At 38.0% G+C, this 26,442-nt stretch overlaps 1 protein-coding gene across 1 annotated transcript in view; it reads left to right on the forward strand.

Moving 5' to 3' along the window:
• FMNL2 (formin like 2) overlaps positions 1–26,442 on the forward strand; it is a 255,979-nt gene that overhangs the window by 15,392 nt on the left and 214,145 nt on the right.

The raw sequence follows: 26,442 nt of genomic DNA on the forward strand, positions 1-26,442 counted from the left end.
TGATGATGTCTTTTTCATTGTCCCAAGAAAACTGTTGCTTTATTGCAATGAAAATAAAGCTCTGATGGGTCGTCCCATTCTTTGGCTCTAGGAACTATTCTTATGTTTCCATTCAAGAGTTTTCCTTCCGGAATGCTCTCCCCTACCCTAGGAATAATTTTTTTAGGGCTTAAGGTTTTTCTCATGATGTCCTGGTGACTAAGCCTGTTTTGGGATCACTCCACCCTGAGCTGCATGTAGTCCTTCTGGGAAGAAACTCCCATGCACTGCAAAAGAGCAGCGGAGACACAGGGTGTATCTAGAAATGAAAATTTGACCTTTTGTCTCTCTTTTTCATCTTTCTCTCAAACAGGCCTCCTTTCCGTCTGTGTAAACAGACCCTTGAAATTGTTGTAGTCTATCATGCTGTTAAATGGTTTGAATCACTGCTCCAAATATGTGCTGCCACATTACGCAGAAATCTCCTTTCATACAATTTAATGCTGAAAAGTGTGTGTACTTGCAGCATGTGTTCTTCAATGAGAAATAGTTCTAATGGATATGTTCTTAATGAAATCGTCCCATCATTTCAGACTAGTCAGATAAAATATCCACCTACCTAAAGAGATAAAATGTTACAGATAGAGTCCAAGCTTCTCTGCCTCATTTCCTCCCTTCCCTGTATATGTCATTTCTGTGCACATTTGGCAGAAATTATTTATAATTGTTCGAGTTTATAGAACTAGTCTCATAACTCACGTGTGCTTTTGACTCTGCGCATTTGGTTTGAGAAGTATTCATGTTAATGCATGTAGCTTCAGGTCATTTAACTTGTGAATTATATTCACTGAATGAATGTACCATAAATTATTTACAGTTGGTCTTCATCCTTCCTGGAGTCTGAATTTGCAAATTTGCCTATTCAGTAAATTTACTTATCCCCAAATTAATGCTTACAGTGTTTTTGTGGTCATTCATGAATCACAGAGTGGTGAAAAATTTGAGTCACCTGATGAGCAGTTTCCCAAGCAAGGCTACTCCAAGTGTAGTGCTGAAGTGCTGTTCAGTGTTCCTAAGCGGGAGAAGACTGCAATGTGCCTCATGGAGAAAATACGGGCGCTTTGTTAGAGCATGATTTAGAGAGATGTTGGCTTTGAGTTCAGAGTTAATCAACAACATATATTAGATAAGGTGTCTTTGAACAAACACACACATAACAATTTTACGTGTTGTGACCAGAGGCTTGCAGAAACCTAACCCTGTATTTCCCCTAGGAGCATTGGTTCAGTATTTGCTAAATCAGTGTTTGCTGTCACTTTCTAGAACATGACCACTGTGAATAATGAGAATCGACTATCTCTTACCTTATTGATGGGCGTTTAAGATTATTTACAATTGCTTATTACACATAATGTTACAGTCATCCTTGTCTGTGTCACCTGATGCATAGGTGTAAGTTTCTTAAGGTTGTATACATAGAGGTTCAATTGCTGGGTCCTGGGTATGCCTATCTTCAATTTGATTATTGTTGTTGAAATGCTCTGTAGAGTAGTTATTTCCCTTGGTGTAGTTGATGTTAGTGGGGTTTGTTCCCCTCGTCTACTCAGATTGTACCTACTACTCAGAGAATTAACAAATATTTTTCAGCACCTACCAGGTGCTAGAGATTATGAATAATAGCAGTGAGCTGTCATCCAGGAGTTCGTTTCCAGTGATAAGATTTAGAAAGAAAGAAAAAGTAGTTGCCATCTATTTAAACTATCTTTGAGATGAGTATGGACTGAGATTGTTTGGACAATGCTTAATGTTATAATAGCAGCTAATATTAATTGTCTTTTGTGCTGGACTGGACATCTTTTATTGCATTTAATCTTGATAACAACCCAAGGGGGTAAGTGCTGTTATTCATTTTTACTGAAGAGGAAACTGAGGTGCGAAGAGATTGAGCAGTTTGTCCAAAGTCACACAATAAGTGACAGAGTCAGGGTTTAAACTCAGGCCCCCTGATGCCTGAGCTCCCAATCTTAACCGTTGCGCTCTATATGCCTCAGTTTTCCACTTGATTTCTTACATGTTGCCATGACCTAAAAGGTAGTCTGTCTTTATATAACAGATTAAAAACAATTCAGGGGAGTTGGAGAATCATGAAGCAGGACGTAAGTGTGGAGTTTTCTTAAACCAGAGGCAGTGGTGAGGTAGGACGTATAGGGGACCATCATGGCTTTATTATGGATTACCCAATCTGTCTTTGATCTTGGTGGGAGGAATTCTTAATATCTAGAAATTTTTATCACTATTTATAAGCCACTGAGTAGTTTTGGGAAGAGGAAAATTTGTGAATTCTGTCTGTCCAGTTTATTTGCTCAAGTGAGGATTTCGCTATTTGTACAACAGTTGCATTAATAATCTTAAATACTTTTGAGGCTTTCTAAGGGCCAAGTACTGTTTGAGTGCTCTATTTGAATTTCTCAGAACAATTATATGGAATTTTGATTAATAAATGGCTGAGCAGGATTTGAATGAGGCGTTCTGACTGCATAATAATACACATTCAACTACTCTACTCTACACTCCCTTGGTGAAGATGGAGTGGCCTGAAGTAGATATCACTTAGGAAGGTGACATCCTCCGGTAATAAGCCACAGGCTGTAAACCCAAAGGCCTGATTATTGAAACAGAACACACTATTTGTGTTAATTTGTCATTATCAGAAAGGAGAAACAACAACAGCAGCATTATTAAGGGGTGGTCTGTAAGCCACCAATAGCACCATCGTTCTCAGAGGCATCTTACTTGTTCCTAGTCAAGTGAATGGGCTGTCTGAGATATTCATAGTAAGGCGAATGAGAAAATTGCTGCCTCATTTCTTAGAATCAGTGACTTTGTTCTTATTAACAAATGATCTATATCTCCTGAAAGGAAATAGTCACGGCTTACTCTGAAAGAATTAAGATTGTTCTTGGAATCAGCATCTTTCAAACTCCTGTAACCTATGCTAAAACGTTTTACATTCATAGCCCAATATATATATATATATATATATATATATATATATATATATGTATATATGTATATACAGATTCTGTCAATCTGAATAAAAACCAAAGCGAGTTTTCATAAAACAGTACTTATACTAAGTGAATTGTACTCCATTTTCTATACCATTCTATTCTTTTAAAATGTGGTCACCTTATTTCAGATGGAAAAGATGCACTATATGATAAAATTCCAGAAATTGTTCATAATTCCTATTGAAGCAACCTGGTCAGTTTTCCTTCAAACTCCTTAGCTCATAAAGCCCACACAGAAGAAATTGTTTACTCTTTAGATTTGATCATACGACTATTCCTTCGGTCTTTGATGAGTTGCCAATGTCTCTGTTCCCTATGGTTATGCGAAGATTGGAAACATTTGCTTTATAAAGTTTTTGACTGCATAATGATCGGTGGAGAAGAATTAAGAGTCGAGAGGATATTGAGAAGAGGGCTTACTTGTAGCAGGTATGTTAATATATTTGGATTGGTACCCTTATTTTTTTTCTAGAAAAACATTTATCTGGAAAATACTACACTTACAAAGTAAGGGAAACTTTTTTGATTCTTTAGATCTCTTGAGTTTTGCATATGTGGTGGCAATCTGGATAATAACAGTTTTGTAAATTTTTTGAAATTTAGCTTGATATTTTCAACTTAATTTTTACTCAATGAAATGTTTCCACTAGAATAAAAGCGAGAAACCAAAATCACAGGGTAGCCATTTGGGGTGTCCGTTCTACGTTGTTTATGGGTGATTTCTAGGCTTTTTGCTTTGTTTCAAATATACTTTAACTTTCTGATAACTTCATAGGTAATGGTCCTTATTTATTATGTCTGTTTTAATCCACATCCATTCTGCTTGACTTCAGTAATAAAATACTATCACATCGGAAGGTGATATGATGTTTTGCTTCTATGTGCCTAAATTTTACTGTATATGTGAGGTCTGTAGACTTCACAGAGTAGCACCGTTCTCAAAAAATCATTCATTTTCCTGGGTTTATGTTTCTGATTTATAGTTTAACCATGAGGGCTGGAATGACTTAAACCAGAGGCTTTAATCCCATCTGTGTCAGCTACATCCTTAAGGTCTCCTGTATTTTAACTTCACCATCTGCAAATGGAATAAATAAATAAAGATGTTCTTACCATCTCAGAGCATTGATGTGGAATAAATCCTGCAAAGAGCTTTGGTAGAGGGAAATTGTTTTATATATAATAATGCAGAAAGAGGAATTACAAAGTCTTGTTACTGTAATGTTATCAAATAGAATATAACCATTTACACTAAATGCTAATGTTAAGCATATTTAAAAGTAATTTTTTCTACTAATGCCAACAATATATTTTCATTATGAAAGATTAGAAAACACAGTTTAGAGACAAAATATAAATACTTTTAATTCCATTGCCCAGAGATAAGCACTGTTAACTATTTTGGTGTGTATAGTCTTCTAGTATGGTTTCATTTTCTTGTGTGGATCCATGTCATGAATATCTTTTAACATCGATGTGCATTTTACAGTTTATTTAACTAGTTCCTATTGTTTGAGTCTCATTACTGTCTGACTCTTAAGTTTTGCCAAGATGAATATCCTTGTAGCTGAGCATTGACACATTCTGAATCTTTCCTTAGAATAATGTTGAATACAGTTTAAAAGGCAGTTCAGAGTGGTGAATTAAATGGGTAGTAGGAGAATTAGAGTTGACTTTTAACGTTGCTATTAACTGTTGCTCTAACCTTTACGTCACTTTCTTTCCTGGGCTTCATTTTCCTCCTCAGTAACAGAGGTAAAATGAACCAACTCCTGAAGGGGATTTAATTCTGACCGCAATCACTTGCGGGTATTTTACAGACAAAACTAGGACTGAAAGGGACTCTAGTGTTGCTTCTTCTAATGAATTCTGTGTTTGGAGGTTTACTGTTTTTTTTTTTTTTGTTCCTGATGCCAAAGGTATTGAGCATGCTGTGGTACTTTAGAGTCGTAGTTATAATCATTTATAATCAGTAATTGTGATTAATGGTGTCTGAAGCTGAGCCTGTTCTGACTTTAGGAAATAGTTTTATTGACAAAATCCCACTTAGGAAATTATTGAGTTTAACATTGTTTTCTTTAAAAGTCAGAGACTCATCAATGGGTAAACAAAATGTGGCATATCCACACAATGGGATACTATTTGGCCATAGAAAGGAATAAAGCACTGATACGTGCTAAGACATAGATGAACTTAGAGAACATTAACTCCAAGAAGCTCATCACAGAAGACCACATATTATTACATGATTCCATTTATATGAAATGCTCCTAACAGGCAAATCTATAGAGACAGAGTGGATTAGTGGCTGCTTAAGACTTGGGGAGGGGGTGAACCTGGGTGGGATTTGGGTGGGTAATAGCTAAAGTGTACAGGGTTTCTTGTTGAGGTGATAGAAATGTTCTAAAATTGATTGTGGTGATGGCTGTACAACCCTCGAATGTAGTAAAACCTGTCGTATACTTTAAATGGGTGAATTGTATGGTGTGAATTATATCAGTAAAGCTGTTACCAAAAAAAGTCAGATTCTAAAAGCCTTTGTTTCACGTTTAGATGTTTGAATTATAGCTAAATGGAAATTGATTATATTAAACTCCTTATATGTTGCTTCATTTCCTGAGAATCTGTTTGAATCTCAATATGGGAGGATGACTGAATTGCTAGCCTCTTCTTCCCCATGTGGAGTTTGTTTTGAGGGCTTTACTAAGATACTTGTTAATTTCAGCACTTTATGATCTATTTCCCTTGTCCCTCGGGGTTTCTGAAGTGTTTGTATGATACTCATTCTGGATGCTTCTGAAAAATCAGAATTTTAATAGCCTCATTGGTGGGCTGAGTTTTATAATGGGTAGTGTCTGAGTTAGTCTCCTCCAGCTTGAAAAAAAAATCCAGCTTTATTCAAGAAAGTTTTTTGCTGGACAGTTTTCTGTGTTTTTACTGAGAGTTCAGAATTGTCTCTCATAATAAGTGAAATTTATTTATAGGTTCTTGAGAGATTGAGAGGTCTTTTCCTCCTGATAGGCAGTGCGGTCCATTAATTAATGTTGCCATAGCAGATCCCAGGTAGCTTGGAGTTGATATTTGTTGTTCTTGATGTTGTTGGCATTGGAATTCATAGCATTGAGTTTTCTTGGTTATTCGCCTGAGTGTATTAAGGAGTTGCTCATGAGGTAGTTGCCTGAGGAGCCTCAGGTACCAGGCACTTCTCTTTTGGGACATTTCTTCCCCTTAGGTATAGTAATTATGGAAAAGTGAATTCAGCTAGGGAAAGCAGAAGTAGGAGTAAGAATTGGTCTGAATTTACAAGCGACCCATGTTTGATCATTTTCACTCAACTTTCCTCATCCTTTGGGAATTTCTACCAAATTCATAAACATTAAGGCTAAAATTCAGTCAAACATTTTGTTTTTCCTTACAAAGACCTATAGAATATGTATGGAGTTACTGTTATGTAATTTTGTCTTCAGCCTCTCTTTTGCCATTGCATGCTGTCGTGATATCAGCCAAAAAGCCAGACTTTTAAACAAAAACACTAATAAACCATAGAACATATCTTAGACAATCTTAATGCAGCAAAAGCATATTTGGCAGAATTTCTGAAGCAATTCCATGACTGGTATTTCTAATAAATTAATCTGTTTAGATATGCTTTGGGTACTTTTCCTGGCAAAGTAGTATATTATGTAACTGGAGGAGACTAACTCAGACCTTGGAATTAGCCTATGACTTTGATCTTACATAAATGATTTTCTTCAACAATGTTTCTGTTTAGTATCTGAAAAAAAATCCAGCTTTATTCAAGAAAGTTTTTTGCTGGACAGTTTTCTGTGTTTTTACTGAGAGTTCAGAATTGTCTCTCATAATAGGTGAAATTTATTTATAGGTTCTTGAGAGATTGAGAGGTCTTTTCCTCCCATCTAGAACATCCCTCTGCAAACACTAAATTATAATGTTTAATTAAACTGTGAGGATTCAGAGAATTGAGATATAAAATAAAGTACAAGTATTTATGGACACTTTTCAATCCATATATGGTATTATGCACCTACTATGTTGGTGCATAATCCATATATGGTATTATGCACCTACTATGTTGGTGCCTAGCACATAACATGTAGTTTATTCATTCAGTGAGGATTTATTGGGTGGCTCTGGTTTGCCTGGGCACTATATTAGAGTATACATGTACTTACATATAGTAAATGCTGTAATAGAAATATGTATTAAATGGCAGTATAAGGTGATATATGTTCTTTGGAGGCAGAGATGGACAAGGAATTAGAAAAGAAACTGAAGAAAAGTTGACTCTTGAATTGGAGAGTGGAAGATGAATAGGATGGCTTGGGGTTGGGGAGAGGTGAGGAGCACTTTTGGGAGAAGACATTCTAAGAAATGAATGGAAGTACGGTGCATTTTGAGGGACTGCATGTAGCTGATATTAGAACATAGGGTGCCTGTAGAAATGACCAGAGAAGTTGTGATAAAAGCTATGTTTTAAGAATATTATCTGGAAGGAATCTGTTTCTTTTTTTTCCCTTACACCTACAGTACCTGATCTTCCTAGGTGGTCTCCCATCCAAGTACTAATCAGGCCCGACCCTGAGATCAGACGGGATCGGGCATGTTCAGGGCGGCATGGCCATAGACTTGGAAACAATCTTCGGATGGTTTAGACTGGACAAAGTTGGAGCTGGAAAGCCCATTCAAAAGTCTGCTGCTGTAATCAGGCTGTGAATGACGGGATAGACAAAATAGGTGTGCATGTGAATGAAGAAGGGAAAACCTGAGCATTGGTACCTAAGAAGAAAAGGCAGGACTGGGATTTAAATTGGTTCTTATTTGGATCAGGGACCACTTTGAGATTCTTATGAAAACTGTGGATTGTTATTCCAAGAGAAGTCCATATGTATATCCATATGTATATAAACAAGAACAGGCAGTTCCAGAAACCCATTCACAGATTGTCAGCTCCGTGGATCCCTGGTTCAGAATCCCTTGGTCAGTAGAATGATGGAGAGAAAAGAATAACTCTCATGTTTACTAGAGCCTGGGAATTTAGTAGCTTATTGGTGCAGCCAACAGACTAGGCTAATTGGGTAGAGTATCTTGTGTCATAGAAGGATATATTGAGATTTTGGGGGTGTATTGAGATTTCCCTATAAGAATAAGAACAGTGCATTTACTGCTGGTGTTAATTGTACATGCACTCTGCTTGAGACTGCCTGAAGTAGGATAAAGCATAACAAAGCATACTACTTGACTGGATGCAGGCTCTAGATTAATCCTAGTAGAGCTGCAGTTTCAAATGTAGTGTGCCCTGGTTTAAAATGCTCTGACCAATGATTTGATTTTGCTTGCTTTGTCTAAGAGGCTACAGTCTTATTTTATATCGTTAGTCTTGACTTTAGGCATTTAGTGGGCATTTATGTTCTTAATCTTTGATGAAAATGTGACTACTGGCTGGAGGCCAAGAATGATGCTGAGAAAAAAAAAATGTGGATTATTATATCTAAGCAGGTCCTATGTCTATACATTTAATGCCTTTACACTCATATGTTTCATATTTTTTTTTGACAGAAGTCTTAAGCAATAATTTTGGCATCTGAGGAGTCACTTGGAGAATTTCTTGGATTCCCAAGAGCACTGATAATTTGTAAAACAGGTTGGAAGGGGATTGTGAAATCAGAGTCTGTCTTCTAGGTGTGTGAGGTCATATTGTCTTGCTTCCCGTCTACTAGATTAAAACCACACCTCAGGCTCCAGGAAGCCGACTATGCACCTGGTTCGAAGAGATTTTGTATCCTGGTATTTAAGTTATTTTTGTGTGTGTGTGTGATTTCCATCTGAAAGCTCATTGGTGAGGAAGGTTTACGGGAACTTGTTAGAAATGCAGTGTCTCAGTTCCTGCTCCTAAATTACTGAGTCTTCGTTTTAACAAGATCCCACAAGTGATTAACATATGTGTTAAAGCTCCAGACTTACTGGACGAGTTCACTCACCTACTGTACAGGACCCTGGGCTCTCAGAGCTCAAATGCTTAAGTCAAGGCTTTTCCCATTTGTTTTCTACTTAGAGGTGATGGGGAACATCTGGTCACCATCTTTCATATACAAATTTTTGTGGAATTAAAGATGATTTAGGTGCCTCTTAGCCTTTTCTTTTTAAGCCTAATAATTGAAGTTTGTATAATCTCTTTCCTCATAGAGAAGATTGTCTTTTAGCTTTTCATCCTGTAATGCCTCTGGTCTCTTGTTTCCTAGATGATTTTTAAAAATATTTCTAAAATGAGCAAAATATTCTTATTAAGGTCTGTTGTTAAAACCAAATAACTCCCAATCTATGTATTTTATGTTCTTACTCTTAAGATCTAAAGACATTTGGTTTTGGTTCCGTTTGAAAGGTTATTTTTTAAGCAGTAAAAATAGCAACTAATTCTTCCTTGAAGGAACTTCAAACCCAAAAAGTACTGACCTCTCCTGTTTCTGAAGGATGGAACGAGTTGACAGGTGATCTTTGACATCTCTTTGCATTGGGACTTCGGGCTTATTTTAAGAGAAAGAATGAAAGAAAAGGAATCAATAAAATTAATAAAGGGAGCCAAGAAGACAGGGAAGGGAACTAGATGAATAATCTAAAGCAGAACTATTAAAAGTCAGTCAAATGGGAAATAAGTTTAATGTTGGTGATTGTTTTATGAATCTTTTGGGGACTCAGAATTCCTTGAAGAATTAACTTTTTTCCTCTTGATTTTGGTGAAAAAAAAAAAAGCCATAAAATATGTCTTCCTCAGTTATTTTACTTTTTAAGCATCATGGATTTTTTTAAGGCATTGTTTTACCTTTTGGGTGGTTTTAGTCCACACATATTTGAATTTAAGTTGTAGCTCTAAATGAGATGCGCTTTAGTTTTCTGCAATAAAGTATCCTGTTGAGAAAGGGACTGTAGTCAAGGTAGTATCTTTTAAAATGATTCTTAAAATCATGCCTCTTTAGAAAAAAGATGTTATTTGTGTAGTTTCAGACAGGTATTAGAGCTGGAGAGACTTGGCATATTCAGGATTTATATAACATCTTGTCACAAAGGGAGGAGACAATAGTAGTTAATTCATTAATTATTTCCAATCATATATACATAAGGTCATAGGTTCAGCATTACTTTGCTGGGTTGTAATTTAATGAACCTGAAAGTCCAAATTAGTATCTACAAAAGCCATGTGGCTGATTGGCAAATAAGACTTGGACAAACACACGTTATACAATTAAATTATAGTCTGCTCACCTTTAAGTATGGCTTTCTTTGTATAGTGATGTCTGTATACTTGGTGTCCTGCCATCGCTATTTCATTTAATTGCATCACTGTTAATCCACAAAATTTGTAGGTGTGATAAGGCTGATAGGTGAAGGAGGTAGAGGTTCATTTGTGCAAACACTGCATGCCAATTATCTAAGCCACTAAGACATGCAATTTAGCTTTCCGTGACTGGACATGTATATAGTTAACAAGAAAGCATTTCTCTCTTTCCCTAGGCAGGCACATGGGGTCTGAGTTAGTGTGAAAGAATGCAGGGATATGGAACCTCAAGGTTGCTCTTACTGCAACTGTGTTCCTTGGAAAACAGCCATCAACCTCTCCCCTCCTTTTTTTTAAGATGAGGAAGAAGCTTATTTTCTAGGGGTATTATAAAATCAGTAATAAATACTTCATGATAAGGCATTTGTATCAAATGATAAAACTGTTCTTTGGTTATTTATATGCATCTCCTTGGGACTTCTTGATTTTTGTAGTTTTGTTGGCTGCTGCTTTGCTCTATATTATGAGTGGGCAGTAGAAGATGAAGCCTTAGGGGAAGATGAGTGGATGGAGAGGCAAATCAAATAAGTGATTTGACTTAGTTTAACAAAGAAAAAGTTCAGATGCCTAAAGACAGTTCGTGAACACTAGTTATGGCCTTATATCCCTTCAAATAATATGAGTTTTTATTAGCATTAGGGTTGCTGATATTGAGTTGATTGAAGTGAATTTTCAAAAATAAATTCCAGCATCTATAGATACTGTAAAGAAGATGGTAAATGATAGGACCTGGGTTGGTCACTTAGGAATAATGCAGTCTTTGCAGAGAAGAGTTGATCAAGAAGTGAGGCAAGTCACTTGAACCATTGGAAGAAGGAAATTAAAAGTCATTCAAAAACAGAAGATGCTGCACTTTCATTTCAAAGTTGAGTTAATCAGGAAGCATATTAGTAACCTATTGCTGTGCAACAAATAACTTCAAGTCCTAGAGGCTTAAAACAATAGTAAACATTTATTATCTCCATTTCTGTGGGTCAGGACTTTGGGTGGTTCTGGCTCAGGATGTCTCATGAGGTTGCAGTCATATGAAGGGGCTGAAGGATTTGCTTCAGAGGTGTCTCATTGACATGATTGCTAAATTACTGCTGGCTGTTGCCAGGAAGCCTCAGTGTCTCTCAGGGAGTTTCCATAGAGGGCTTGCATGTCCCCACAACGTGGCAGTTGGATTTCCCCAGAGTGAGCAAGCAATCTGAGAGGCAGTAAGATGGAAACTGATATTTTTTATTACCTGGCCTTGGAAGCCCTACATATTCATGTCTGCGATGTCTAGTTGGTAACACAAGTCAGCCCTGTTCCTGTGGGTGGTAACTGCACAGGGCATGAATACTAAGAGGCTAGGATCATTGGGGGCTGTCTTGGAGGCTGGCTACCATAGAAGGACACCCGATTTAAAAAAAAAAAAAATCTTAGATGCTTTTATCTTTCTAATGGTAAGTCAGATAATGCTAATTTCCAGCTTCTTTAAGCTCACACTTGGTGTGGAGTATATGGGAGACAAGAGATCTCAATGCAGTGGGGAGATACCATATATACCTTAGGGTAAGGATTTTTATGTGACTAATGAAAGTATTTTAATTAATACAAATATATGTACTAATTGGCATGTATTACTAGCTTATTAAATTTTGTAACCCTAAGATTATTCTGTAGGGAGACAAACTATAGTTAGAGTTCTACCAACAGAGTCTAATTTATTTAGTATGTGAGGCAGATTTATGGTTCATAATGTATTCATTATATGAAAGATTCTGTTAGAAGTTTGGTCAGTTGCCTGCCCTAGGATAGCTTAAATAAACTCTGTACAGCATCCATTATGAATTGATAGTTATTCTCTTTATAGTTGGAGCTTTTGGTTTATTTTTACATTTCTAGTTTGGCATAGGGCCCAGGGGACGAAAGCTCATTACTACATCTGACAAATGACCCATCTCACCTATATATTTTTGGGATGCCTTCTCCATGTTACTGGAGAGTTTTCATTCTGTGCTCACTCACCTTGGTAAAGACCTTGACCACTCCCATTGTACTTTAACCTTGGCAAGGTCTTTATGGCCGACTTTGCACTACTTTTGAGAACTTCTTTGCCGTTTCCTCTGGGCAGCCTTTAACTTTTTACCAGTTAAAGGCAAGAGCCATTTCTCTCAACAAATTGTGGTTAATTACAGCCCATATTCCAGTCATCTGAGATGGAGCTGCGTTCTCTAGTTTCATTGAAGACTGTTTAGCTCCTTTTTTTGCTGTTGTTGGCTGATAAAATCTGAGGAAGAGGCAAATGCTCATTTGAGGATAGGAAGAGTCCTTTGTCGTCAAGGAGAGTTGTCTGGGAATCAGAAGACATGAACACTATTCTCACTGTATTATTTGAGCTAGGTTGGGTCTATGAGGGAATATGGCGAAGTCAGACAGCCATGGACCACTCAGTGATCAGGTTCTAAGTTCCAGCCTTAACACTAACTGGTTGTGTGACTTGGAACAAGTCAGTCAATCTCTTTGCACCAGTTTTCTGGTCCATAAAATAAAGGTTTAAACGAAGTTATCTTTACTACCTCTCTGCCTCTAAAATTCTGTTAAAAGTTGGCTGTTCTCCTTGTAGAGAATATGCATGTGCAAAGTTATGAGACTAATTATGTTTAATTCTTCAATTTGAGTTTTTGAGAATCTTTGTAAAGAAGTTTTTTGGGCATTTAGTGATAATAGGAGAAGTCTGGTCCCTCATGACACATACAATAATTGGAAGATTTTTTTCCATAAACAATTTAGGAGAATTTGACTTTATGTCAGAAAGTGGATAGAGGAGTAGAATTGGGTTTGGTGTTTCTGAAGCACTTGGCTCAGTGTTATTTTAAAGGAAATCCTTAGGTGGAGAGTATTGTTTTTAATTCTGGAATTAAAAATGGGAGTCCAGTCTCATTTGAAGGATGTCTCTACTTCATAGTATTATTTTGCACTAAAAATCAGGGCACATGATTGGATGAAGATGTTCTGGGTTTGAGAAAGTAGTCTGGGTGATGTTCTTTGCATTCAAAAGAATAGAATTTCCTAGATGTTGTGATTGGTTATGTCGATGTAAGAAATGTCCAAACCTGCGGAGAATTTTTATGAGTTTGTTCTAGCCAAAGTGATGACAATTGCTGGAAAGCAAAATCTCAACAGATGAAGAAAATACTCCGGAGGATGGCAGTTTTGCAGCTTATTTTAATTATATTAGAATAAAAGGACATGTAGGGAGGGTTCCATGAAGTCCATTGGTGTTAGGTTAAGGCAATGGGAAAAAGCAAAGTGAGCTATCTCCGGGATTGGATAAGAAGGCACAATGGAGAAACACAGAGTCCTTTTTTATTGGTGGGTATAGGATAGTTAATAATTAACATTTACAGTACAGAGAGTTGATATGCGGGGAACAAGATAACATGAGGGGTTCTGTGGTCTCCTGCTCTGGTGCCAGTGGATGTGCCCTGAAGGGTCTGGAAAAGAAGATTACTCTGACATTTCAAAGATATGTTATCTTAGATGCAGAAAGACAATGGACAGGTTCACTTGAGGTAAAGCTTGACCTTTGTCAAGGAAGCTACAGGCCTAGGATGTGGCTATCTGCTATGACCTTTTTTTAGTTAGGAGTTTTTATGTTCAGACCATCCTATGTAATTACTTTCAGTCTCTGAGTTTGTAAGGCCTGCCACGCAGGCCTCCCCTGAGCTTGCCAGCTTTAGTAAGTGGCCCCTTTTTTGTCCACAGTTCTGTGGACAGTGGGAAAGGATATTTGAAGCTATGGCTGATCCGCATGATTCTGGGCATATAGAAAGAAGCTTTGCTTCTAGGTACTTTCCCTCTTTGTGTTGATGTTCAAGGTAGAAATATCTCAGTTATGTTCATTACATTAATTGTTCTCTGTTAATGAATGGAGATACAGGTTTAGCGCTAAGAGAAAGAGGCTGTTGCTATTGAACTGGAACTATAGTTTTCCATTGGTGGATTTGAGATACTGTTATTACAACTTTGTGTAGATATATATAATCACACACGAATATATACATATATGTGTGTGTGTATATATATATATATTTATATTACGTCTCCAGTGGGTGAAGTTCTTGGCTGAGTTTTATTACTTTTTGGTGCCCGAGAATGGTTATTACCTATTCTTGTTATAGAACCTTTAAATGGAGGAAGACCTTTGAGATATTCTCAGTTTGCAAATTAATGGAGATGTAGTAATCTATATCTAGAGCACTGACCAGATGTTGCAGGCCAGATAATTTGAGTCCTGTCCACCACTCACTGCAGACCAGCTTCTCCATCAACAATAGCTCTCCAGCCTCTGAAGGAATGGGCATTTTAATTAACAGTTTAACTACACCTGGGCTGGGTTATATCTCTCTTGGGCTCCTGCCATTGCTTTGTTATGATTATCTTAGGATTTTAAAAAAAGTATAATTTGCATACCATAAAGTTCACCTTTTTCAAACCTACAATTGAGTGGTTTTAGTATATTTACAGAGTTGTGCAACCATTACCAATATTTAATTTTAGAGCATTTTTATTACTCCATTGTGAAACCCCTTACCTGTTAGCAGTCACTCCCCACTGCCCTCTCCTCCTAGCTCCTAGCAACCTCTTTCTGTCTTTATAGGTTTTACTTATCTTGGATATTTCATACAAATGGAGTTATAATATGTAGCCTTTTGTGACTTGGTGTCTTGCACTTAGCATGATGTTTTTAAGGTTCATGAATGTTGTAGCATGTGTGAGTACTTCATCCCCTTTTAATGGCCGAATAGTATTCCATTGTGTAGATATACTCCAGTTTTTAATCCACTTATCAGTTGATAGACATTTGAGTTGTTTTTACTTTTTGGCTGTTATGAATAGTGCTGCTGTGAATATTCATGCACAAGTTTTTGTGTGGACATATTTTTTTGAGTGTAGCTGTTCTTGCTTTGTTTTTAGCAGAAGTTTCCAGGACTGGGAACCTTTGAACTCTGTATACATCTCTGGCCCTGTGGAGAGGAGAGTTCCTGTGTAGTCAGATCTGCCCTGATGATTCTACAAGGGGTCAGATGGACTGCTGGGAACTGAGGAAGGAACTTTGAGCCAGTGATGTCTGAGGAATGGAGAGCACAGGCATAGTGTGATGTGGCCTTGAGTGTTCACCTGTCAGATGCCTTACCTGTAGGGGAAGAGTGACATTACCACTGAAAGCAGTGACCCTCTCCAGACATGAGGTATGGAAGAGCTGTGCTAAGCTATTCCTTTGACGGCTCACTGCCTCAGAGGCAGCTCTGCTATAGTGCTGAAAGTAGGAAGATCTGTGAGACAGCTGGAGAAATGCAGTTGTCATCGCTTTCTTGGGAATGGGGGGTTATAGTTGCATGATTAGGACACCAGTGAATTTCCAGCATTCTAGGTGAAAAGTACCAGATGTTGGAAACTTGGGGGCATATGGTCTACCACTTCAATGAAAGTCTGAGGAGCAGAGGGGTGATAGACACATTGAAAAGAGGCAGTTTGGTAGTGAGGAAATAACCTGCTCTCTGAAGTTGCATAGATCTGAGTTGGAATCCTGCTTTTGCCAGTCTCTCTAGAGTTAATAGGAATGATGATGGCTACTTGTCAGAATTGTGGTGAAGATAAAATAAGACCACAATTGCAAAGTACCTGTCATAGTGGCTGACACATAATAGATTATTTGTAAATATTAGTCATTTCTCTTTTCATCTGGTTCATAGCTGAGTGAGCTTCTAGATAAAACTCTCATCTTGGAAAGAGATTGAGATGGAAGACAAGCCAGCTTGTAACTGTTAGAATTTATTTAACCATGCACCAAGCTGTCCCTTCACTAGATCTTGAAGGTTTGTGTCAATATTAAAATTCTTAGGTTTCTGGTCTTATATTTAGACTTGTAGGAATGAATCTATCTTTTAAAGAGTTCTCGATGAAATTTAATGAACTTCCTTACCGTCTATAGCTGTTTTTCTCCAACATGGTAGCCACCAGTACCACACGTGGCTATTTAAATGTAAATTAATTAAACTTAAAACAATAAAACCAAAAATTAAATTTCTCAACTGCACTAGCCACCTTGCAAGTGCACGAGAGCTATAAATGACTAGTAGCTGCCTGGACAGTGCAGATATAGAATATTTCTGTCATCACAGAAAGTTTAGTTGCCCACTGCTGTTCTTATTCTATAGAATAAGAAGTAGGAACTTCAGTAGAAGCTGAAGTTCCTTACATTCATTTTATGAATCTATTTGTGGCTAGAACTATCTCATCCCTTCACTTTGGATTGCCAACATGATTTATATCTAAAGTAATGACTCATAATAGTTTCTTTGTTCAGACATTTGTTTCTCAGGTCTCCTTAAAATTTCATACTTAAAGATACAAGATAAATTTAGCCTGTATTCACCCTATACACAATCTCATCAGCTCTCCAGACCTCTACCAAGTCATAGGGATCTATTTGCTTTTGGGTGAAAGTTTATAATGTTGCAATCATCTTTTCAAATAGGGTCATTTAAAAAGAATACATTTGAATCGAATTTGCTCTGAATTGTATTTAACGCTTTAATAACCATTTCCATTTATGAAAACTTCTAAACTAGCAGGATTTAGACATTGTTTTCAGAATTCCAGTATTTTTCTTAATTCTGAAATGACTGTATCCAAATGCTGGTGTGGACTTACAATCTGTTAGGTTGGTCACATTTGCATGTAAGTAACTAGACATCTGTCATGTGTATTTGATTTCATGTTTAACCTACTCTTTTGTTTTTCTTTGTATTTTCTTTTCAGCATTGGGTTAGCAGTCAGAATACCTAATGTTTATTCTATCACCCCAAATCCCTCTCTTGCTACCTTATTTATTAAGCATTGTCTGTGAGTTGCTGAGGATGCAGAAATGATCACAATGTGGTTTCTGTTCTGGAGGGGCTCCCAGTTCCCTCATGTGTGAAGTTGGGGATATTAATACACGGCCTGTCTGCCTTATTGCTTTGTTAGTGGATTTACTGAAAGCTTAGATATGAGACACTGTGTGGACTGCTCATTGTTACACAAACAATGAATTATTAGCATCCTTTTTAGTAGGATAGGTGGAAATGTGGGCTATTAGATTCTTCATGGAATGAGTTTTCTAGAGAGATTTTCAAGAATGAGGAGAGATGTGCCTTGGAGCCAGTAAGGTAGGAGGATATATTGCAGATGTTGAGAGGAATGATGAGGGAAGGGCTGAATGGTACAGCTATGAAACAAGCCTAGGAAACGGAATGGAGGTGAAACCCAGCTGTCTGTATCTTTGTTTTCTTACGCTCTCACGTAGGAGAAATAGGAACTTGAGATCTGCAGAGTGATGTTGAGGAAGGAGATTGGTTTAGAGACTGATGATGGCATTTTAAAGATCTGTATGCTGGGCATGAGCCATTTAAGTCAGAAGGTACTCTCCTACTTTAGGACAGGTGCTGGGATATGGAAGCTCGGGATACAGTTACAGCACCATGTTGGTTTCTTGGGCAACCCATTATTAGTTCTTATAGGTTGGTAGTAAACTCTGCTGTGACTGTTGGATAGTCTGTTTGCAGTAACTTAAAACGCTGATGGTTTGTGGTGAGGCAATTGTATTGTTACGTTTTACTGATCTCAGAGTTGGGTATCTGGGCCATCTTGATATGTATAGATCAGTGCTGAAGTGTGTGAAGTGTAATATCAGAATATGATTAATACTCCATCATTTGTATGCTTAGCTCTTAATCCTTTAATTTTGCTTTTAAACTTATATCTCATATTTTTAAGGATGTTAGCATATAATGTTTTAGTTTTCCTTTTAAAACAAATATTTTAACAACTTGCTGAAAATGCAGTAGTCATAGAAGGGAATGTTTTGCATCAGGTTTAAAAAATTATACTCTGTTCCTGAGACCAGATGGGTGCCACGTTCCTAGCTTTGCTGTGGTACATGGAGTGCTAGGAAAACTTACTGGAAATGGATGTCTAAAACATTTGGGAGGATGGTGATATTATTGTGCATTTTGACTTGAGTCTCAAATAGATAATAGGGCACAAGGACATGGAAATGATACAGAAGTGATAGAAAGATTTTTATTTGAAGGGCTGTCCCATACTCTATCTAGTTGATTATTTCTCTTAGATGTTATAGTGATAGACAAAAAATAATGAAATCTGTGAAAATGGAGAGGTGAGTGAGAATTCAGTAGCTTTATGAAAATATCTACAGATATATAAATTAGAAATAGATGCAGCCATATCAGAGGTAGGCCTAGATGTGGACAGAAAGGTGAGTTAAAAAATGTTTCTGCTGCTACCCTTTGAATATGGACCTAGTTAATTGATAATAGTCACTCCCTGTTTGCTACTTGTATAGCACTCATTGCCTTTTAATTATTGTGGCTGTCTCCTCCTGGGCTTTGAGCAGCCAAGAATAAGGTCAGTTCATCTTTGTATCCCTAGCATCTAGCATGGTGCCTGGCACCTAGGAGTTATTCAGCAACTATGAGTTGAATGAATGAACCGTTTATATGTGCAAAATCTGATCCCTGTGTTTGAGCCAAAGGAGCCCATTGTCAACCTTGGCGAGCACACTGCTGGGAAAGCTTTCTGCTTGTGTAGCCATCTAGCAGCTGAAGTCTTTCCTAAAAAGTGAAAACAAACACTTTCAGATGAGTCATCTTTCTGATCTTTATTAAGGCAGCAGTATTGTATCCACACTCTCCTAATTGTATATGGTAACTTCTCAGAAGTTTATGAGATACTTTCTTGTAATCTTATAATATTTCACACTCCTGAGAGAACTGGGAATAAAGTTGAAGGGACTGCCCTTTCTTTCCTCCATATCCTGGGCTCTCGCACCTCTGCTCAGTTTTTCCCCTTCACTTGGAATGCCTGTCCTCTGTGGTCTGTCTGCCCTTCGGCTGTCTTCTAATAGATTGCTTTTGAGGTCATCTCCATCCTTCTAGGCTGAGCTTATATCTAACTTGTCTAAAAAGACTATCTTTCGAATCACTGGGGAAAAAAATATTTTTTTCTCCTGCCCCATGTACCCAATACAGTTGGTTTGCAGATGAATGTGTAGTTTTGCATAGCATCTATTGTACTGTACTGTGTCTGTGAAACCATACCAGTTTGAGAACATGGAGGATAGCAACAATGATATAATATTGGCATTAGTAGTTACTAGTGGTTTATGGCAGATTACTTAAACTGAACCTTAGTTTTCCCTTAAGCAAAATGGGAACTTGGCATGACTAAGTGGGAGAATGTGTGTGATGCTTAGGAATACCTCTTCTAAGGTAAGTGCCTAATAAGTAGAGGTTCCTTCCCTTTTCTTTGTTTCAAATGGTATAAATGAACCTTGTTTTGAAATCAAGAGTTGCTGATCTCACCAAGCCTGGTCAAATGATATTGATTGCTACATATTTGTCCTCAAGAGGAACCTGACTTTTTTTCTGAATTGCTGTGGGTTTTATTTAAGCACACGGGATTGGTATTACTTAAGATTATAGTTCAAGAAAGACTCGTACATAGCCTGAGAAGTAGAAATGATCATGAGAGCAAGGCACATTGAAGACCTCAGCCATGGTGTATTTCATAAAGCTTGGCTCGGTGTCCAAGGCTTCCCTAAGAAGAGGAATTTCGTGATCTTTGAGTCACACACACCCTTTGCCTTGAGGCCCCTCAGAAGGGGAAGCCAGATCTCCAGGGATGCTCACTGCCGGGGAAGCAAGGAGAAGAGCTTCTTGTTTGAATGTCTTTGTTCACAGCGGAGATCTTATTTGAAGTTCTTCTCTTCATAGAAAAGAGCAGAATGGAAACTCGTTTAATATTCCTGCCCTTGGGGTTCCCACTCGGCATGCGGTGACAAGAGTCATAGCTTTTATTCTGGATTCTGAAGCGACAGTTGTTTTATTTTTAAAAATGCATCTCACGGTGTTGAGAAAGTGAGAACTGTTTCTGTGAACTTCCCAAAGGCGGGTACTCAACTCACTTGCTGTGGCATTTAAAAAAAAAAGTTAAAATGTAGTAATGTTTCAAATGGACTACTTCTAGAAGCCATATAACTCCTGATTAATTAGCATAACAAATAGCAAAACAGGTCTTTACACACATTTTAACTATTTTGTCCTACCTTTTGAAGCGCTTAATAGAAGGTAAATGTACTTATGGAAATGACATGCTTAGTGGAAACACATACACACGAATGGTTCCCAGATAGCTGACTTACCCTTCAGATAGTGCTCAATTTTGTATGGAGGTTTTCATGCCGGGCAATCGCGTTTACTTCTGTGCAGTAGACTTGCCTTGATCAGGATCATAGGGGAGATTGCCAGTCATGAAAGTGTGTGTGTGTGTGTGCGCGCGCACCTTCACGTCCTCTGGATGTCCTGAAGTGAATTAGCCTGGATTCTCCACTAGGAGCTCCTGGGAGGCTTCTGTTGTCATGTGTGGGAGACCTTTTCTGACCCTCCTCAGTGCTTTCTGGGTCCTTCTGTGAAAAGTGGACTTTAACAGAGGCTAGAAAAAAGGGAGTCCACCCACCTCCACAGAGAGCCTGATGCCAACAGAGGCTGGCCAAAGAGGCGCTTTCGGCTTCGACTCTGATTGCATTATTAAGGCTCTTAGAAATAGGAGTGTAATGAGGGAGGACCAAGAGGGCAGAGCGAGGTAATTGTCTTAATTTCTCGGAGGAGAGATGCTAATGTTAATTTACTTCCCTTCAGAACTCTGGGAAAGGGCAAAGCAAGAGGGACCAGGAAATCTAGACGGAACCTTTTAGATGTAGACCTTTGAGAGGTAATACTTTTTTTTTTTCTTTTATAGTTTTGGAGGCAATACTGGGTTAGGCTCTAAATTTGGGTTTTATAACTTTCTTTTATAAAATGAATTTTATTTTCCATTTTGGAATTTGTTTCATGCAGGGATAATCATCTGTTCTTCATGCAGAATGTTAATAAGCTTACCTATATAAAACTCTGAATGTAGTAAATACTTCATAAGAGATAGCTGGTATTAATAATAGTGTAATTATAATAATGTTACTATTATTAAATGTCCAGAATGGTTATAACAGACCTGGTGCTCTTTTTCCTTTGAAAATTACTGTAACAGTTAACCTTAGAAAGCCAAGAAAGTCATTGAAGAACTCCTAGCCATCCCCAAACTTGGAGAAAGTAAACTAGGACATTTCTTTCATCTTTGAGGATCTTGATTATTTATGGTGAAGAAATGAGCAAGAGTCATCATGCAGTTTGATCATTAGCATCTGTTTTGTTTAGAGAATTTTGACATCATACACTAGGAATTTGTAGAACAGTTCGTGTGTATGTTTGTTTTTTTTCTGCATCAGGATAGCAAGCATATGTTAAACAGATATAATCCTTTACGTTTGTAGAGTTACATATATTGTCAGAATTTTGTCTAGTAAAAGCTCACTCTTGGCTGGTATGCATTTGGCATTGCCCTTTGAGTTAATAAAGATATAGGAATATTAATTACCACTTACTGAATGTCTACTTTCTACTTATTTAATTTTCATAGCAGCTCTGTAATGTAGGCATCGTCTTTTACAGATGAGGAAACTGAGATTCTGAGGAGTAAAATAATTTGCTCAAAATCTTGTGGTAGATTAATAAGTAATAGCACTCAGGTTGGAACCAGGAATTCCAAAGCCCGTTTTCTCTTTTGTTACTTAACTGGTTGAACGTACACATTTTCCTATATTTCTTTTCATGCTGCCTATCCTCACTCTAGAGTCTGGATTACCAGTGTGGATCCAGTAGAAGTTGGGAATGTTGAAGTGGGGCTTGGGCCTTGGGCTATAGCATAGGCATCAGTGTTGCTGACCAGGCTAGGCCACGGGATGATTATGGGTAGAAGTCAGCTGGTGGGAAGTATGGTCTTATAGATGGCTGACATTATCAAAAGGTCAGCAGAGTCCTCTTGATCACTAACTGGTCCCCCAGGACAGAAGCACAGCAGGAAACTCCAAAGGCCATGCTCTAACACTCCTTGGTGACTCAAACAATGAGAATTTGAATCCAGAGGCTTCACAAAGGGCGGGGTTGCTCCTGTATTCTGCTGGTGCCTATTTGCTGAAAGAGTTAACAGTGGCCCTGTGAACAATGAAGCATCTGTTTTTGGTGCTAGCGTCTAAATTGAAATTGAAGTGATTTGCTCTTGATGTTAGTTGGCAGGTATATTCTCTTCCTGAGAGTAAGGATGAAATAGAATCCCATCCAGAGAAGGCAGAAGGGAGGGAGGGAGACTGGGGGTGAGAAAATGAGCTCGACGGGTTTGCAGAGCACTTGTGGCTTTGAAGCTCAGGCTGAGGCCTTTTACTTCTTAGTGTTCTCACAAATATGCTTCCAATAAAAACAATTCGAAAGGCACAATATAAAATTCTTCCATTTAAGAGTACCTTGCTGAGATCTGCGGGAGTTGTTTAAACTGTGCTGTGATTAGAACCATACCCTGCGAATGTGTAATATGTTGTCAGACCAGATGGTCATATAATGTTCACTGTCCTGGTGAGTTTGAATTAAGGACCTCCTCATCTCTCCTGCGAAAGGGGATGGGGGTGGGGGTGGAGGTGGAGCCTTGGCTGGGAAAGGTAGAGTGAGGCAAAATATATCTTTGAGGGGCAAAATTGAGTTCAGCTGATTCGATCTCTGCAGTAGTTTTCCCTAGCAGTCTTGTCATTATTTGTTGCTTTTTACTATTAATTGGGGTTTTAGTCACATGCTTTGTGGTTTGTTTATGAAGTTTTTATTTAAATGACTTATGAGAACTATCAAAATAGTTGCTCTGAAGGACTAAATTATGTTCTTTTGTGGATTTTCTTCAGATGACCAACTTAACCATGTGAAAATGCTTCAATAGGCTGACTGCCAAATCGTGCTGGAAGGCTTTTGGGCGTGTCTTGATTTATCTTTCTTTCACCCCTCCTGGATGCACTCAGTCTAAGTGGCATACACTCAGTGCTGTAGACAACAGTCTGTGCTTCAGCATCTCAAAGGTAGAAGTGAAGTCCCCTACTTCTCTTGAGTGGAAGATGCTTGCTTGTTAATAGATCAGAGAAGAAATTAGAATATCAGGAAAGGTTCCATCATTGGTGACAATAGAAGGGAGAACAATTTTAGGGAGACAAGAAAATGAGATGAACTTATCTTTGTACTAGCATACCTTGCTGAGATTTATTATTAGCATCGTCGGGGTGGTTATCTTGGAATTTGTTCACCAGTGGTCTCAACGAAAGGGAAGAAGTAATGAACGGAGTTCTACCTCTGAACTCTGATCCTGGTTGCATGCTTTCATCCTTGATCTGTAAGTAGGAGTGTGCATGGACTTCACTGAATGTAAACCTCTGCTTAGAACCTCTCTTAGCTCACTTGTGTGATGCTTCCTTATTAAAGGATCTCTGCTGTTGCTACTCATGTCTTCGCCTTCTCCCTGAGAATGTTATACCTTGGTAGTTAAATTATGTGATTTAAAAAATACTTCAATTTGGTAGGGTCACTGCATGTGGTAAGTAGTTTGACCATTCATTAATTCATTCAACAAACTTAGGGCTTCAGTTGATCACCTTTTAATTATTGGTCTCCTTTGCTAATTATCTTTGATTTTCAAGCTGTTGACCTTAAATATGCCTGTCATCCTTCTCTATAGGACTTTGGTGACCCTACTTTTCAGCAGTTCATTGTCTGTCTGATGATATTGCTTTGAGGCCTGAGGTGGTTTTCATTGACTTAGATAGACTCAGAAGCAAGTTACAATAAATCACTGACTTTTGACTTCCCCCCGCTCCCCATTTCTGTATTAAATATTTACCATAGTCTAATTAAATACATTAAGTAGTAATACAGAATGAAGTGGTTTCTATTTCCAGAGTGTATTTAATTCCTCTCAACAATAGGTGGAGATAAATTTCGTTGGGCAGTGGTCCCCAACCTTTTTGGCACCAGGGACCGGTGCTCCTATGAAGATCTAATGCCTGATGATCTGAGGCGCAGCTGAGGCAGTGATGCTAGCGCTGGGGAACAGCTGCAAATACAGATGAATCTTCACTCCCTTGCCTGTCACTCACCTCCTGCTGTGCGGCCTGGTTCCTAACAGGCCCAGACCAGGTAGCCTGGGGGCTGGGGACACCTGTTTCTGGGCACAGTTTGCCGTTCTTTCTTCCTGCATCTTCCTCCCTCTTCACCATTTGTCCAAGAAGCTTGGATGATGGGTAAAAAAAAAAAAAGTCATGAGGGAGGACTAGTTCCCAGATATTTCATGAAAAAGTGTGGCTTGTCCTGGGGTTAAGCCCTTCCTGTGAAATAGGAATGAGCTTTACATTGCTTTGTAGGTGACCACACTATGTACCTGCCTTACGAGGTCTGGATCACATAGTAAAGCCCAAGCCGTTATCTATAAAGTCTGTGCTGTTGCTAAGCTCCTGTAAAGTTGTAGTTGGACGGACCACACTGCAGTTGCAAATGATGATTTTGTGTCATCTCTGTTCGATGAGTGGCTAGACTAAGTTTCTACCCTAGACAGATACTTTTTTTACTGACAGCACCAGCCTAAGGCCTTACTCTTGTAGTAGGCCTTTGATAAATGTTTAAATTTAATCGCTTGCTGACTTGTTGAATACTGAAGCGTTATTAGTTTAAGGCTAATATGTTGTAGTTGAGAACTGTTATTCAGTCACAAAATAAAAAATTCTTTTAGTCTAAAAAGATGTGAAGTATAAAACAAGTTATAAAATAAGCCTAATGGAGGAAGATTGTGACTCGGGAAACCTGGATGTCCTGTTAATACTGCATTTAATAGCGGAGGTTCAGTTATTTTATTGAGTTGGAACTCCATGCACAATTGTTTTTAAACATTTTTTTTGTTGAATTGTCAAGTGAAGGTCTGATTAACAGGGCAGAATGCACCATGTGAAATATGTTTCTCTCAAATATAGTGCACGGAAGACAATGTTTCTCTCAAATATAGTGCACAGAAGACAAAATTCCTTGTTGGCCAGTCCCCCTTCTCATGGAATGAGAAGAACAGTCAGTCATCTGAAGACAGTATTGTCTTGTGCTTGGCAGGTTTGGCCTTAATGAGTCAATCTCTTTGGACCTGTCGAAAACCCAGCTTGGTGTTCGTATATCTGTGTTCCCCTGGGTTTTCCTCCTTTTCTGATATGTTTGGGGAGTACTATCTGCTAGGAAGTTTGAACTTCGGGTTCTAGGTGGGCCATGGACTGATTCTGGAAATCACCCAATGCAATTAAAACAGTTTATTACCAAACACATATTTTAGTTGTAATTAAGACAATATTTAATCTTTAATCATTAAATGTGTGCTTTCATTTATGTTGTTTGTTCCTCACATTTGTCTTTTGAGCTAGGTACCGTAAACCTAGAGATCCATGATTTCCAGGATAAATGTTGTGACTATTACTGTCCATAGATGCAAGAGCTATTTTTGGATTCTAGAACCTCCACCAACACCTTATTGAGATGCTCAAGGTAATGATCTCTGATTTTAAACTAAGACATTCTCCACCTTCCCTTCAAAGTTGTTCCAGTGTTAACCATCAAGGAGTCCTTTTTCATATCTGCCCTGAATGCCTATAACTTTGCACATTTTCATCAAAATTTCTTTTTTTTTTTGGCTCTTTATTGAAAAGCTTTATTGTCCTGGTAATTAGGTAATATTTTAAGAATTAGGAAGCCTCTGCTTTAACAGCTTTTCTTAGAAGACAAAGATTTATAAAAATTCTAGTGGCATTTATTTTGCACTTCCTAGTAATGCCACTTAGAGCTGAAAAGCCGTAATTGAGATGAGCTCTCACAGAGGAAGAAAATGCTTGTGCACTAAGGATCAGTTAAAATGACTCAAGATAAGTGATCAAAGAAGTATTATCTTCACCTCTCTTCTGCCTGAACTAGAAAGCTATCTATAGCAGCTGAATAACTCAAGTGCCTAATGTCACCACAGGTTTTGTTAATTGCTGATTTTCTAATGCCATTGCAGGACTTTCTGATAGTTTGT

The sequence above is a fragment of the Pteropus medius genome, unplaced genomic scaffold (assembly GCF_902729225.1).
Source record: "Pteropus medius unplaced genomic scaffold, Ma_sr-lr_union100, whole genome shotgun sequence".
In the NCBI taxonomy this organism is placed as follows: domain Eukaryota; kingdom Metazoa; phylum Chordata; class Mammalia; order Chiroptera; family Pteropodidae; genus Pteropus; species Pteropus medius.